Here is a 12,137-nt window from a genome sequence, read left to right as displayed (position 1 = left end):
TCGGTGCGTCCCCACTACGTGCTAGGCATTGAGGACAAAGTGATGGACAATACAGCAAAATCCCTGCTTTCGTGGAGCTGACATTCTAGTTGGAGACACAATACAATACTCAAATTGATAAGACCATTTCAGACACTCCTGAGTATAGATGAAGAAAATAAAAAAGGTTAGTGACAGAGGAAGACTGAAGGCTGCAGGCTGAGAGAGGATGGAGGAGGTTAGAGGCAGTATCACTATAGAGGTGACATTTGAGCTGAGACCTGAAGGAGCAGTTGGAGGTAACCAGGCTGAAGACTTGGGGTGGGAGGCGCATGCACAAAAGCCTTAAGGTGGTCAAGAGCTTGGCATGTGCAAAGAACCAGGGGGACAGGGGGTGGGGATGGAAATGGAGTAAGTGGGGACATGAAATGAGTGGAGTGATAGGACATGAGGTCAGGGAGATTAGCGGGGGCAGGAGTTTTTGGGTCAGGTAGGAAGCGGTAAAGAGCTTGGATTTTAAGGGCAATGAGAAATTACTTGTGCTAGGAAAATACCTGCTGAGCATTATTAAGTATTTTCAGATTAATCTTTCAGGGAGCAGATGAGAGAAGAGGTCATTCTGAACCAATGGCGTGACCCAAGTAGAATCAAGAAGTGGGAGGGGCTGGGGGAGACAAAGCCATCATCATCTCTTGCTCATAACCTGGGTCCTGACATGCCTCACCAAGTCAGATCTCCCATTGATAGGGGCCCAAGCCATTATTTGGCTTGTTCCCACCCCACCCAACCTCGCTGCCTTAGGCATCCTATGATACCATCTCCTTGAGGACTCACTGGCCCACCCAGCACCCCAACCCAATGCCAGAACCCCATACACCTTTCAGACGCCTCTATAAATCCACAGAGAGATCACAGCCCACGTGGGGACCTCTGACATCAGACAACACCCCGGTTTCTCAACTTGCTCCCTCCCACCCAAATTATTCAGTAACTGGCTGATACAAGGAGCATCTTGCCATAGATTTGATGTGCTGGGATTGGCCATTGCTCTGGGTTAATGGAGTGTCTTGAAAGTTCATCCATCCAACCATCTACCCATTTATCTATCCAACAAATGTTTTAAGTGACTGCTCTGGGGCAGATTCTTGCCTTCCCATAGCTTATGACAGGGGTTGGGCTAGTACCAGGGCCACCTGGTAACATAAATGGATGCTGTGAGCTGGGTGTATCACAGTAAGGAGGGGTAGGAACTTTGGAGAACTGGGGGTCACATAGCCCATCTTTTTTTTTTTTTTTAATCTCCTTCCTTATTTATCTCTGTTCCAGCATTGCCTAGGAAGTAAATGAGTTCAGTCTTTAGTAGTGTCCTTGTCCTTACAGCCCATCTATATGACACTATTAGGCTATTCACCTGGCCAGTCATTTCCCTGGGTGGTTAGCTTTTCAGATTTCTCACGAGAAATCAGAAATCTGGATTTGTAGGTAAAAAATCTCTTGATCTTTAAATGTCGGCAACTAATTCAAAATTTTTAAAAACACTGTATAAGCCACACAAAACATTTATCTTTTTTCTTTTGATATAATCTGAAACTTACAGAAAAATTACAAGTACCATACAAATAACCTTTTCTTTCCTGAACCATTTGAGCATAAATTGCTGACAGTTCCCATCACCCTAAATACTTTAATATGTATTACCTCTAAACAAGGACGTTCTCCTACAGAATCGAAATAGTGTACGTCCATCAGTGTAGGAAATCAACAATGATACATTACTACCATCTGATCCTCAGACCTTATTCAAGGTTTGCCATTTGTTGCAAATAATGTCCTTTGTAGCATAAGGGTCCAGTTCAGGATCACAGGTTGTATGTAGTTGTCCTGTCTCTTAAGTCTCCTTTGGTCTGGAATATTCCTCAGTCTTTCTTAGATTCCAGTGACATTGACATTTTCGAGAAGGATACAGCAGTTACTTTGTGGACTGTTCCTCTGTTTGGGTTTGTATGATGATTCCTCACAACGTGATTCAGATTGTGCACTTTAGATTAGATGCAGTTGTGGATTCTGTGCATCACAAAATAGCACAGGAGTGATACTGTGTCCATCTCATTGTATCAGAACAGATGACATATGATTTTGATTTGTCTCATCGTTGATGATCGTAACTTTGATTACTTGAGTAAGGTGGTGTCTTCCAGGCTTCTCCACTGTAAATCTGTGCTCTTCCTCTCTGAAATTAATAAGTATTTCATAGGGAGGTACTTTGAGACAAGGTAAATATACCATCTCTCATCAAACTGTCCATTTATTTATTTACATTAGTGTGGACTCATGAGTCCATAGATTGCAGTTCATTACTGTTATTATTTATTTGGGTGCTCAGATTGTCCCAGACTTAGCCTGTGATAGCCCCTTCAAGCTGGTTTCTGTGTCCTTTCAATATGTCCCCATCATTCTTTAGTACATCCTTACTCTCTGGCACAAGATATTCCCTGTACTTTCCCTTCCCTAGTCCTGAAATCATCCATTTCTCCAAAGACCACTGGTTCTTTTTAGTGGAGAATGGTATTTAGAAACCAAGATCTGGGTGTGTTTATTGTTATTGGGGGTGTCACTGCTCCTAGATCCTCTCAGTGGATATTTTTACACACACACACTCACACACACTTACATCCATATTTATCTTTATTTGTTTTTATAGTCATCTATTTATATTAAACCATTTTTTTTTTTACCCTGATAGATCTGATTCCAACCTAATTCTACAGGGTCAATTCCAGTTTTCCCTCTTTCCATATTTGTGACTCTCTTCTCCAACAGTGAGAAACCTGGTACTCATTGTTTTTCCAATGGTTGCTTATTTGATCAGTCCCCTACATGTAACAATTTCCTGTTGCTGCAGCCCCCCTCCCAACAAGGATGCCCTTTACGCCCCCCTCAATTCCCACTCGCATGAGCTCTGGGCACCCTCGCTGGGCCACTCCGACCCCATACAGAAACGTTCTTATCCCTTTGGGCTCTGACATCCCTCTTTGGACCAACAGGTACCAGGTCCCCCTACCCCCATTGCTGATGCTTACTTTGCTGGGACCCACTTAATGACTTTTGTGTTGAGTTGTTCAAGAATATAAGGGACTGGAGGGAGGGGAAGAGAGGAGAGGAGAGAGCAGGAAAGGGAAGAGCCATGTGAACCTTTGGCAAGCTGGCTTTAGCTACTGGCCATCAGTCCCTACCCTTAGCTTACTGTAGTGGGGCTGACATTCACATTCAACAAATATTTGTTGAGTGTTTACTCTGACCCAAAGAAGACTGAGGATTAAATAAAAAAGAATTAAAGTGATGTAGAAGAAATACTACCAGATGCAGAAGGACCATCTCATCTTTTTTGATTGTTGGGCCACTGAAGTTCTCCATGAGTTGCAAACCTCCCTCTCAAATGGATTTGTAGGGCCAGTTTGACGAGTGGAATTAATTCTAGTGGTTGGAATTGACTCAGTGGGGGTGAGGTGTGCAAGTTTCATCATCTTCCTGAATCAGCTCCACCCAGTGTTAATAGCATCTTTCCAAACTGAATCATCAAATCCTGGTTACACAGACAGTCTCTCCTCAACAGCATCTGTTAGGATGAATGAAGTAGGCCAAGTTCACAGTCTTTTTGACATTTCACCCTATAAACTCAGTCTTTCCATGTGCAGCACAGTAATAATATTGGACGCTTACTCTCTTTAAAGCCTAACATCTCCACTTTCTAGCTGTGGGGCCTTGGGCAAGTCACTTCCTGTATGAGTTTCCTGTGGATGCTGTAACAAATGACTGCACACTTGGTGGTTTAAAACCGAAATTTATTCTCTCACAGTTATGAAGTCCAGAAATCCAATATCAGTATCACTGGGGCAAAACCAAGGTGTCGGCTAGACTGCATCCTCTCAGAAGGCTCTGGAGGAGAGTCTATTCCTTGCCTCTTCCAGCTTCTGGGGGCTCCAGGTTTTCCTTGGCTTGTGGCCGCATCACTCCAAGTCTCTGCCTCTATCTTCACATGAACTTCTCCTGTGTGTGTGTGTGTGTGTGTGAAGTCTCCCTCTGCCTCTGTCTTATAAGGACACTCATGATGGCATTTAGAGCCCACCAGGATAATCCAGTACAATCTCCACATCTCAAGATCATTAACTTTGTTTTTGGGGGGTGGGAATGGGGTGGCCAGTACAGGGATCTGAACCGTTGACCTTGGTGTTAAAAGGCTGCGCTCTAACTAACTGAGCTAACCAGCAAGCCTGAGATCCTTAACTTAATCACATCTGCAAAGACCCCTTTTCCAGATAAGGTAACACTAACAGGTTTTAGAGACTAGGACATGATATCTTTGGGAGCCATTAATCAGCCTACCCACACTTTCCTTGTCTGAGCCTTGGTTGTCTTGTCTGCAAAATAAGGATAGTAACTATCTCTCAGGGTGATGTGAGATTTCAATGGGTTAATGTAAATCAGGCAGTTGGCATTGCTGGCAGGCAGCAGCTCTCAATGAATGGTACGGTTATTATGAATTGATTTCTTGAGTTATTTCTATCCAGGACTGGCAATTGTGGGGGTAATTGATTCCAGGGATGTCACCTCTCCAACTGCCAGGTTTTCAGCAGGATTAAATGTGCCAAACGGGATTTGTTGAGCCAACTCCTCTGGGTGTTAAGAGCTGCCATGCCAACCTGCCTTGCTGTTTCACAGGGCCCGTCTGCCGCTTCTCTCTAATTAACACAAAGGCAACACCCGCCAACAGGGCCACTTGCTGCCATCCCAGGAAACAGCAAAGCATGCTGCAGCCAAATATTGGAACATTGTTTCAGTTACTGGATGGAAATAGTATTTTGGTCATTCAAACAGCACAGAGTAGAGAAGAGGGGGAAATGCCACCTCATTTTTGTCCTCACTTGGGCAGCCTCAGGGGCTGGGAGGGCCCAGCCTTTAGAGACTCACATGGAAAAAATGCTCTAAGGAAACTCAACCACATCACTGACTGAAGACAGTGTCATAGCCATTATCATTAAACTGGAGAAATATAAAAATGAAAAAAGCCAGGCTTTCCTTCATTTCAGTTCCGTAATCATTACCTGAGCTTCTTTGACCAGACTTTGCTGAGCAATGTGGGTTCAAAGATGGTGCTGCCTCATGGAGCTTGCAGGCCCCTGTACTGTTAGCAGAAATGAATCCCACACTGAATCTGAGCATCCAAAAATGAGGACAAGAGGGAACATATATGAGCACAGACTCTGGAGTCTGGTAGACAGACTAGGGATCAAATTCTAGCTCTACTACTCCTGGCTGTGTGAGCTTGGGCTAGTGAGGTAATCTCTCCGAGCCTCAGTTTACACATCTGTAAAATGGGGATCCTAATAGCACCTCCTTCAAAGTACTGAGGAGAATATTCAAGGAGATGACATATTTATGAATCCACCTGGCACAGAGTGGCAGTAGACATAAGTCACATAATGATGCTGGAGATGAGGTTGTTGGTGATTATTTAAATGCCCTCCCCAGCTCTCTAAATCTGGGTGAAAGCAGGGAATCGAGTGAAATAGAAAGCACCCAGTCCGATCTGTCAGGGGATGCAAGATCTGATCCTAACTCTGCTGTTGACTTGTTTTAAGATCCTGTTTCCCTCTTTGGGCCTCAGTTTTCCTCCCTGTGAAATGAGTGGGCCTGGCAAGCTGATTTCTGGGGACCCTTCTATGTTCTAATTCCAGTGGTGGTCTTGGGGGCCATGTCCCTTACCCCTGCTGCCCCAGGAAGGTGGCCTTCCTCCAGGACACCCCTCCCCACCACCAGTAACATGAGCACTTTATGTTCTGATGAGGGTGGGAGTGGAGGCGAGCCTAAGGGGACAGGACCTAGTGGCGAATCTTTCCTCAAACATGGATGCTCTTAGAATTCCATAGTAGAGTCTGGGAACATCCCAGGTACTTGCACAATAGGGATTGCACTTAATTTTAAGGAACTGACTCATGGTACAGGTTCTGTGACAAACCTCTCTGGCAGAGGCAGAGGCGTGGCCCCCCAGTCATTCCTCCACGCCCCCGAGGGCACTTAGGGTAGTGCCCCAATGGTTTCATTCATTCACTAAATATTTATTGAACACCTACGCTGTACCAATTGGTACAGCAGAGGCTGAGGCACACAGCAGATGAAACACCAAGGTCCCTGGTCTCATGAAGTTCACAGACCAGTGGGGAGAGGTGTTAATTAAAAAAAAAAAAAATTGTATATCTAATGCTGCAATGAATACTATGGAAGAAGAATATGGTATGTCCTAAGACCAAGAGACCTGACCTAGTTAGAGGGGATCTGGGAGGCCTTCTCAGAGGAAGGGACATTTACACTGGGACCTGAAGTTGAGCAGTAGTTAGCCGAAGGGAAGGGCCTTCCAGGCAGAGGGAACAGCCTAGTGGAAATGATGGTGGCAAGAGTTAAAGAAAAGGCCAGTGTAGCCAGCAAGGTTGACAGGAGGCCAGCCTGGGTCAGGTCCAGTGGTTTGTTCATGGTGTGGGCTTCATGCTGAGGGAAATGAGGAGACATCAAAGCCTCAAGGGTGAGCAGAGGAGAGAGCTGCTCCGATATCGTGCACCAGTCACCTTGAATTTAGGAACGTAGAAAGAAGAGGCTCTGTGCCATCCGGGGATGGCCAGCGGGTGCCTGTGTGGAGGAAAGTTGTAGAAAACATAGGGTTGGCTTGATGCCCCATCTTGGTGGACTATGTCCATACCTGACAGCCACAGAATGGAACCAGCATGGGCTTTGGGATGGGGACTGTGATTGACTATACAGGCCATAAGAGTCCTCTGCCCAACCACTCTAAGCCTCAGTTTCCCCACCTGAAAAGTGGGTTATGATAACTCATACCTCCTGGAAGACACTGGGGATAAAGGGAGGTCATATGGGACAATCAGTGTTCAATGACTGCCACGCAGGTGCTGGCCGAGGCTCTTCTTTTGCGGCTTCAGCTTCCACCTCCACACACTGAGGCTACCTGCTGCTCTCACTGTTCTCACTGGCTCTGCCACTTTCCTCATTTGGGCACACCCTCTCTGTCACTAGGCCATAATTTCCCCTCTGTAAAGCGAGAGATTTGGAAGCAGTGAGCTCCACCAAGCTGGGTCAGGTGGCTCTCAAACTGTGGTGAGCCTCAGATCCAGCAGGGCAACTTGTCAAAGGGGTGCTCTTGGGACCCAGCCCCTAGAGAGAACTCAATGGTTCTGGGGAAGAACCTTTCACCTCAGTTCCTGTTGTGATTTCCTCTAATTTGGTCTTGGGGTCTCTCTGCAGCATAGCTATAGCCTCTAACCCTGCCCTGATAGGGCTCCAGGGGAGGTGGTCATGGATGTTTACAGGGTGCCTTTCATAGGATACTTCTTTATCCTGTTGGACGACCTAATGCTAAGTGTCTGACCCAAGACCAGGCGTCCCTCTCATGAGAGACCTGTTTACACTGGCAGACACTATTTATTGTGGCTCCTGTCTGACCCATGTCCAGTTTATTCCTACCAAGATAGCCCCTCTCTAGGAGGGCCCTGATCAGGAAGAGAGTTAGGTTTGGGTGCGTCCGCCAGGTGAGACACAGAGGAGACAGCACAACAAACACATGAGATCAGAGCAGCAGTTTTTATTACTTACACATCCCAGAGAGCAGAGGGCGGCTTCCTGCGCGAGGCCAACGGGAAGGGTGGAGCCAGCTGGGATATGCATATTAATCAGTGGGTAGGGAGAAAGAGAGAGTGTGCAAGCAAGGGACCTGTGCTCCAAATCCCTTATTGGGGTCCAGAGCATTACCCAGGCAGATTTCTCATGAGGAGTTGTAATTGGTGGGTTCAGAGCAAGCAGGCACGTGTTCCAGGAGGTCATGCTATGCCTGAGAGAGGTCACTATGGCATATCTGCCCAATCCATGCTGGGTGTGAGGGTCATTGGGGCAAGTCAAGTAGGTTGTATCTGGCTGTTCCATAGGGAGGTGGTCACCAGGAGGCAGTTGTACAAGACATATCTGGATCAACCACTGAGGAACCGGGAGCAGGTGGAGAAAAGAAAACCATGTCAAGGGTGCCTGAGCTCTGCTTCTCATATGAGAAAGTCCAACTTATATTCGCAATGCATGCTGAGGCAACATGAATTTATAAGAATTCACTACAGTTCTCCAGCCAGTGTAATGGTGTAGTTCAAGAATTACACTTCAAGATGGTTGCACAACATTGTGAATGTACTTAATGCCACTGAGTTGTACACTTAAAGATGGTTAAAAGGTGAATTTTGTTACATGCATTTTTACCTCCCCCAAGTCATAAAAAAAAAAAATTACACTTTGAATGATGCTGTTCCAGAAAATTCTATCAATGGGAATGCTTTCCGGTGACTGAAAAATGACTTAAGTACTAAGATCCTTTATTTTATCTTCTAAAAAGGAATCTCAATCTATGGGGTAGGGGCCTCTGGGGTGGGTTAATTCTGTATTTGACATCACATTCGACGGCTAGATTCTTCCTTCATTCTCTCCGCAAAAAGCCATATCAGGTGGCTTCCTTTTGGTGAAATGACAGTTGCAGCAGCACCATGGGTCCCCTGCAGATATATGACAACATTCAGTGCAACCATCCCTCTAGCAGACATCCCCTCAGGTGTCATTCAGGAGAACTGGTCCCCAAGCCCACCCCCAGCCCAATCATTCACAAGAGGCGTGGCCCCACCACAATCAGCTTAGACAAATCAGGATTTACACCAATCAGGGTGCACCTTGGGGAAATGGATATTAGTCAATCAGCTGGTGGTAAGCAAATAAGTAACGATTTCCCAGCTCTCTCCTTTAGTAGATGGGGAACTAAACCCAGCACTTGTTGAAGCATGGGCTATGCAGAAAATTGTCTGGAGGCAATTGTAATACCAACAGCTATCGTATACAAAGTGCTGATAGTGTTCCTGGTACTGTGTTAAGGCAGCTTTGATAACAAACCAGTACTATTATCCCCATTTTATAGATGAGAAAACTGAAGCTCAGAGATGTGAAATAATTTGGAGCTAGTCAGAAGCTCCTTCCTTCATATCAGGCTGGTTTTGAAAAATAATATGAATACAAAAGTGCCATTATATCAGGTAAATGTATTCCAGCAGATGGAAGAAGGCTGAGCTATTTGAGTGCTCTGAATGGAAGGTTCTGGAATAGAATCCTATTACTAGCCTCTCCTGCACACAGGAACAGACCTGTCGGAACAAGTTCTGATGAGCTCACCTGATTTACAAAGGAAGCATCAAGTGGGAGGTCCTGGCCACACACCTGCAGAAGGCCACCAGGGTAGGCTTCCCTGCACAGGTTTCTTTTAGGGCGCTGACCTCCACGTTGGGAGGGATGAGCTGAGTGCTGTAGGTTGGGAGCCTGTGACTTGCTCCCAGAGAGCCCTTTTGGTCCCTCATCACCTTGGATGCGAAGAGGAGCATCTGCTGGGCACGTGTGGATGGTGAGAGCAGGCTGTCCCCACCTGCCTCTGCAGGTGCTTGGAGTGCCGAGTGATGGGGCAGTGGTCGAGTGAAAAATCAAATACAACTGAGCAACGGTAACTGAAAGTGAGCCATGATGAGGGCAGAATTATGACCTGCAAAGATGTCCACCTTCTAATCTCCAGTCTGTAAATATGTTACCTTACACAGCAAAAGAGATTTTGCAGGTGAGATTAAGGTTAAAAACCTTGAGATGGGGAGGTTATCCTGAATTATCCAGGTGGGTACTTAAATCCATAAAAATGGAGAAGCTCTCCTAGCTGTGGTCAAAGGGAGACCTGACTGTTGGAGAAGAGCCAGAGGGATACTTGCACTTGTGGCTTTGAAGATGGAGGAAGGGGCCAGGAGCCAACTAGTGTGGAGGCTTCTAGAGGCCAGGAAAGGCAAAGAAACTTATTCTCCCCTAGAGCCTCCAGGAAGGAATGCGAACCTGCTGACACTTTGATCTTAACCCTGTGACATCTATGTCAGACTTCTGCCCTACATAAATACATAATGTACGTACAATATTAATAACAGGGGAAATTGGGTGTGCAATATTTGGAAACTCTGTACTATCTTTGCAATTTTCCTGTAGTTCTAAAACTATTCTAAAATGAAGTCTATTAAAAATACAGATTCCCAGGCCCCATTTCTGAGCAATTAAATTAGAAGCTCTGTTGAAGGGATTGAGCATCAAAATTTTAAGAAAGGTCCCTATGTGATTCTGACCTGCAGCCAGGGTCAAGGACCACTCATGCACTAAAAGCACCTCATAAAGTATAAAGCATGACGGAAATGCAGGTTGTTATGATTAATCAACCAATGTTTTACTTGTAAAAATTACACAAGTAACAGTGACTATTGCAAAACTAAAAACTCAGAGAGAAATAAAAATGAAAATCATCCCTAGTTTTGCTCCATAGTGATACCCACTGTTTTTGCTGAGTGCCCCTTTATACTTTTTCTCATGGATATCTACATTTATTTTTATTCCTGCTGTTATGATTATTATTAAAACACAAAGCTGGAGCTCTGAGAAGCAGTATAGTAGCCCCGGGGTCTCTGAGCACACCTGTCTGTTTCTGTAACCTGTCTCCAGGGAGGGCGGGGAGCCCAGCCTAGGTATGAAGAGAGAAGCCAGAGTGGTCGATGTTGAAATGACCTGAAGGCATGTTTATCTACAACCCAGTGTAGATAAACATGCCTTGGCAATGCCACCTGCTAATTAAGGGCATCGTGTGATCTCCAGTGCTATTGTGTTCAGCTAATGCAGCTGCTCCTATGTTGTCACCCTCTTCCCCATTCCTGTTTTCTCCTCCCCTGCTAGTACACCCAAAGACACAAGTCCAAGAGCAGCCTCCAACTTGATGGTTCCCTGTTAAGGCTTCCCCTCTCAGCTTCCTGCGGGCCATAGTCACTGGCCTGGCACTAAATATTCAATACTGCTGAACTCTATGTCACCCAGCTGGTTCACATTTGTGGGCTTCTTTTAAGAGCTATACCTGCAAGCCCCAAGCTCTTGGAAAAACAGAATGAAGGGGGATTCACAATCTCTGGGGGTTGAGTGTAAATCCTGCTTCTCATGGTCCTTGCTGTGTGACCTCAAGAGAGTTGCTTCACCTCTCAGAGCCTCAGTGTCCTCACCTGCAAAATGGGGGCAGGAAAACCTACCTCCCAGGTTGGAAGGAGGCTTAAATGAGGTAATATATCTAAAAACATGTAGTACATGTAGGTATTCAAGAAATGTTGGTTCCTTTTCTTCTTTCTTTTTGCTTCCTTTCAACAGCATATTTCCATTTATGTTTTGGAGAAGGAGGAGACCTGGGACTCAAGGGTGGGGATCTACTCATTCATACTAGTCAAATATTATTGAGTGCCTACCACATGCCAGGAACTGGGACTACAGCAGGGAATGTAATGATCCCTGCCCTCCTGGTGTAGCAGAGAGAGACCAAGCCCTGAAACCAGACAGAGCTGGGTTCAATTCTGGATCAACCACCTATTGGCTGTGGTTCCTCAGGCAAATGATGTCACCTCCCTGAGGTTCAGTTTAGGCAACTCTAGAATGGGGACAATAAAATATCTCATAGGATGCCTGAGAGGAACAAAGGAAAAGATACTTGTAAAGATGCTTAATGAACTGTGGCAGTAGCTGTGTAATCATGAAGTTAAAAGTCAAACTGTGGGAGGCTGATCAAAATGCCTGTTCAGCAGAAGAAACCTAGAGACCATGGCTTGGGGCCTTCAGGTTTTCAGGACCAGGCTGCTTGGGAATGGCTGTCCGCTCGCAAGCTGGTCAAGCCTTAAGCCCTTGCGTCCCACTAATGGAGCTTATTTGGTCCTTTAGGCTATTGTGCCAATGAGGAAATCGAGGCTCAGAGAGTGGAAGGGCTTTGCCCAGGAAGCACAAAATCAGGATCTGAGGCCAGGTCTCCCTTGACCCAACTCACAGATTTCTGAAGTTCTTACCACTCTCAGGGAGTCCTGTCAACAAACATTTCTGTACTGGCCTCCTACATAGTGTGCAGCTCTTGCTGGTCTGATCACAGTGGGTTGCTGCTTCCCCTGTCCACTGGGCAAACAACATGGAAGAGAAGTTGTGAGCTTGGCCAAGGGGATAGAGCAAGCTTGGGGAATGTCATGCTCGGG

The sequence above is a fragment of the Cynocephalus volans genome, chromosome 2, assembly GCF_027409185.1.
Source record: "Cynocephalus volans isolate mCynVol1 chromosome 2, mCynVol1.pri, whole genome shotgun sequence".
Taxonomy (NCBI): Eukaryota; Metazoa; Chordata; class Mammalia; order Dermoptera; family Cynocephalidae; genus Cynocephalus; species Cynocephalus volans.
Note: the sequence above shows the minus strand (reverse complement) of the source record.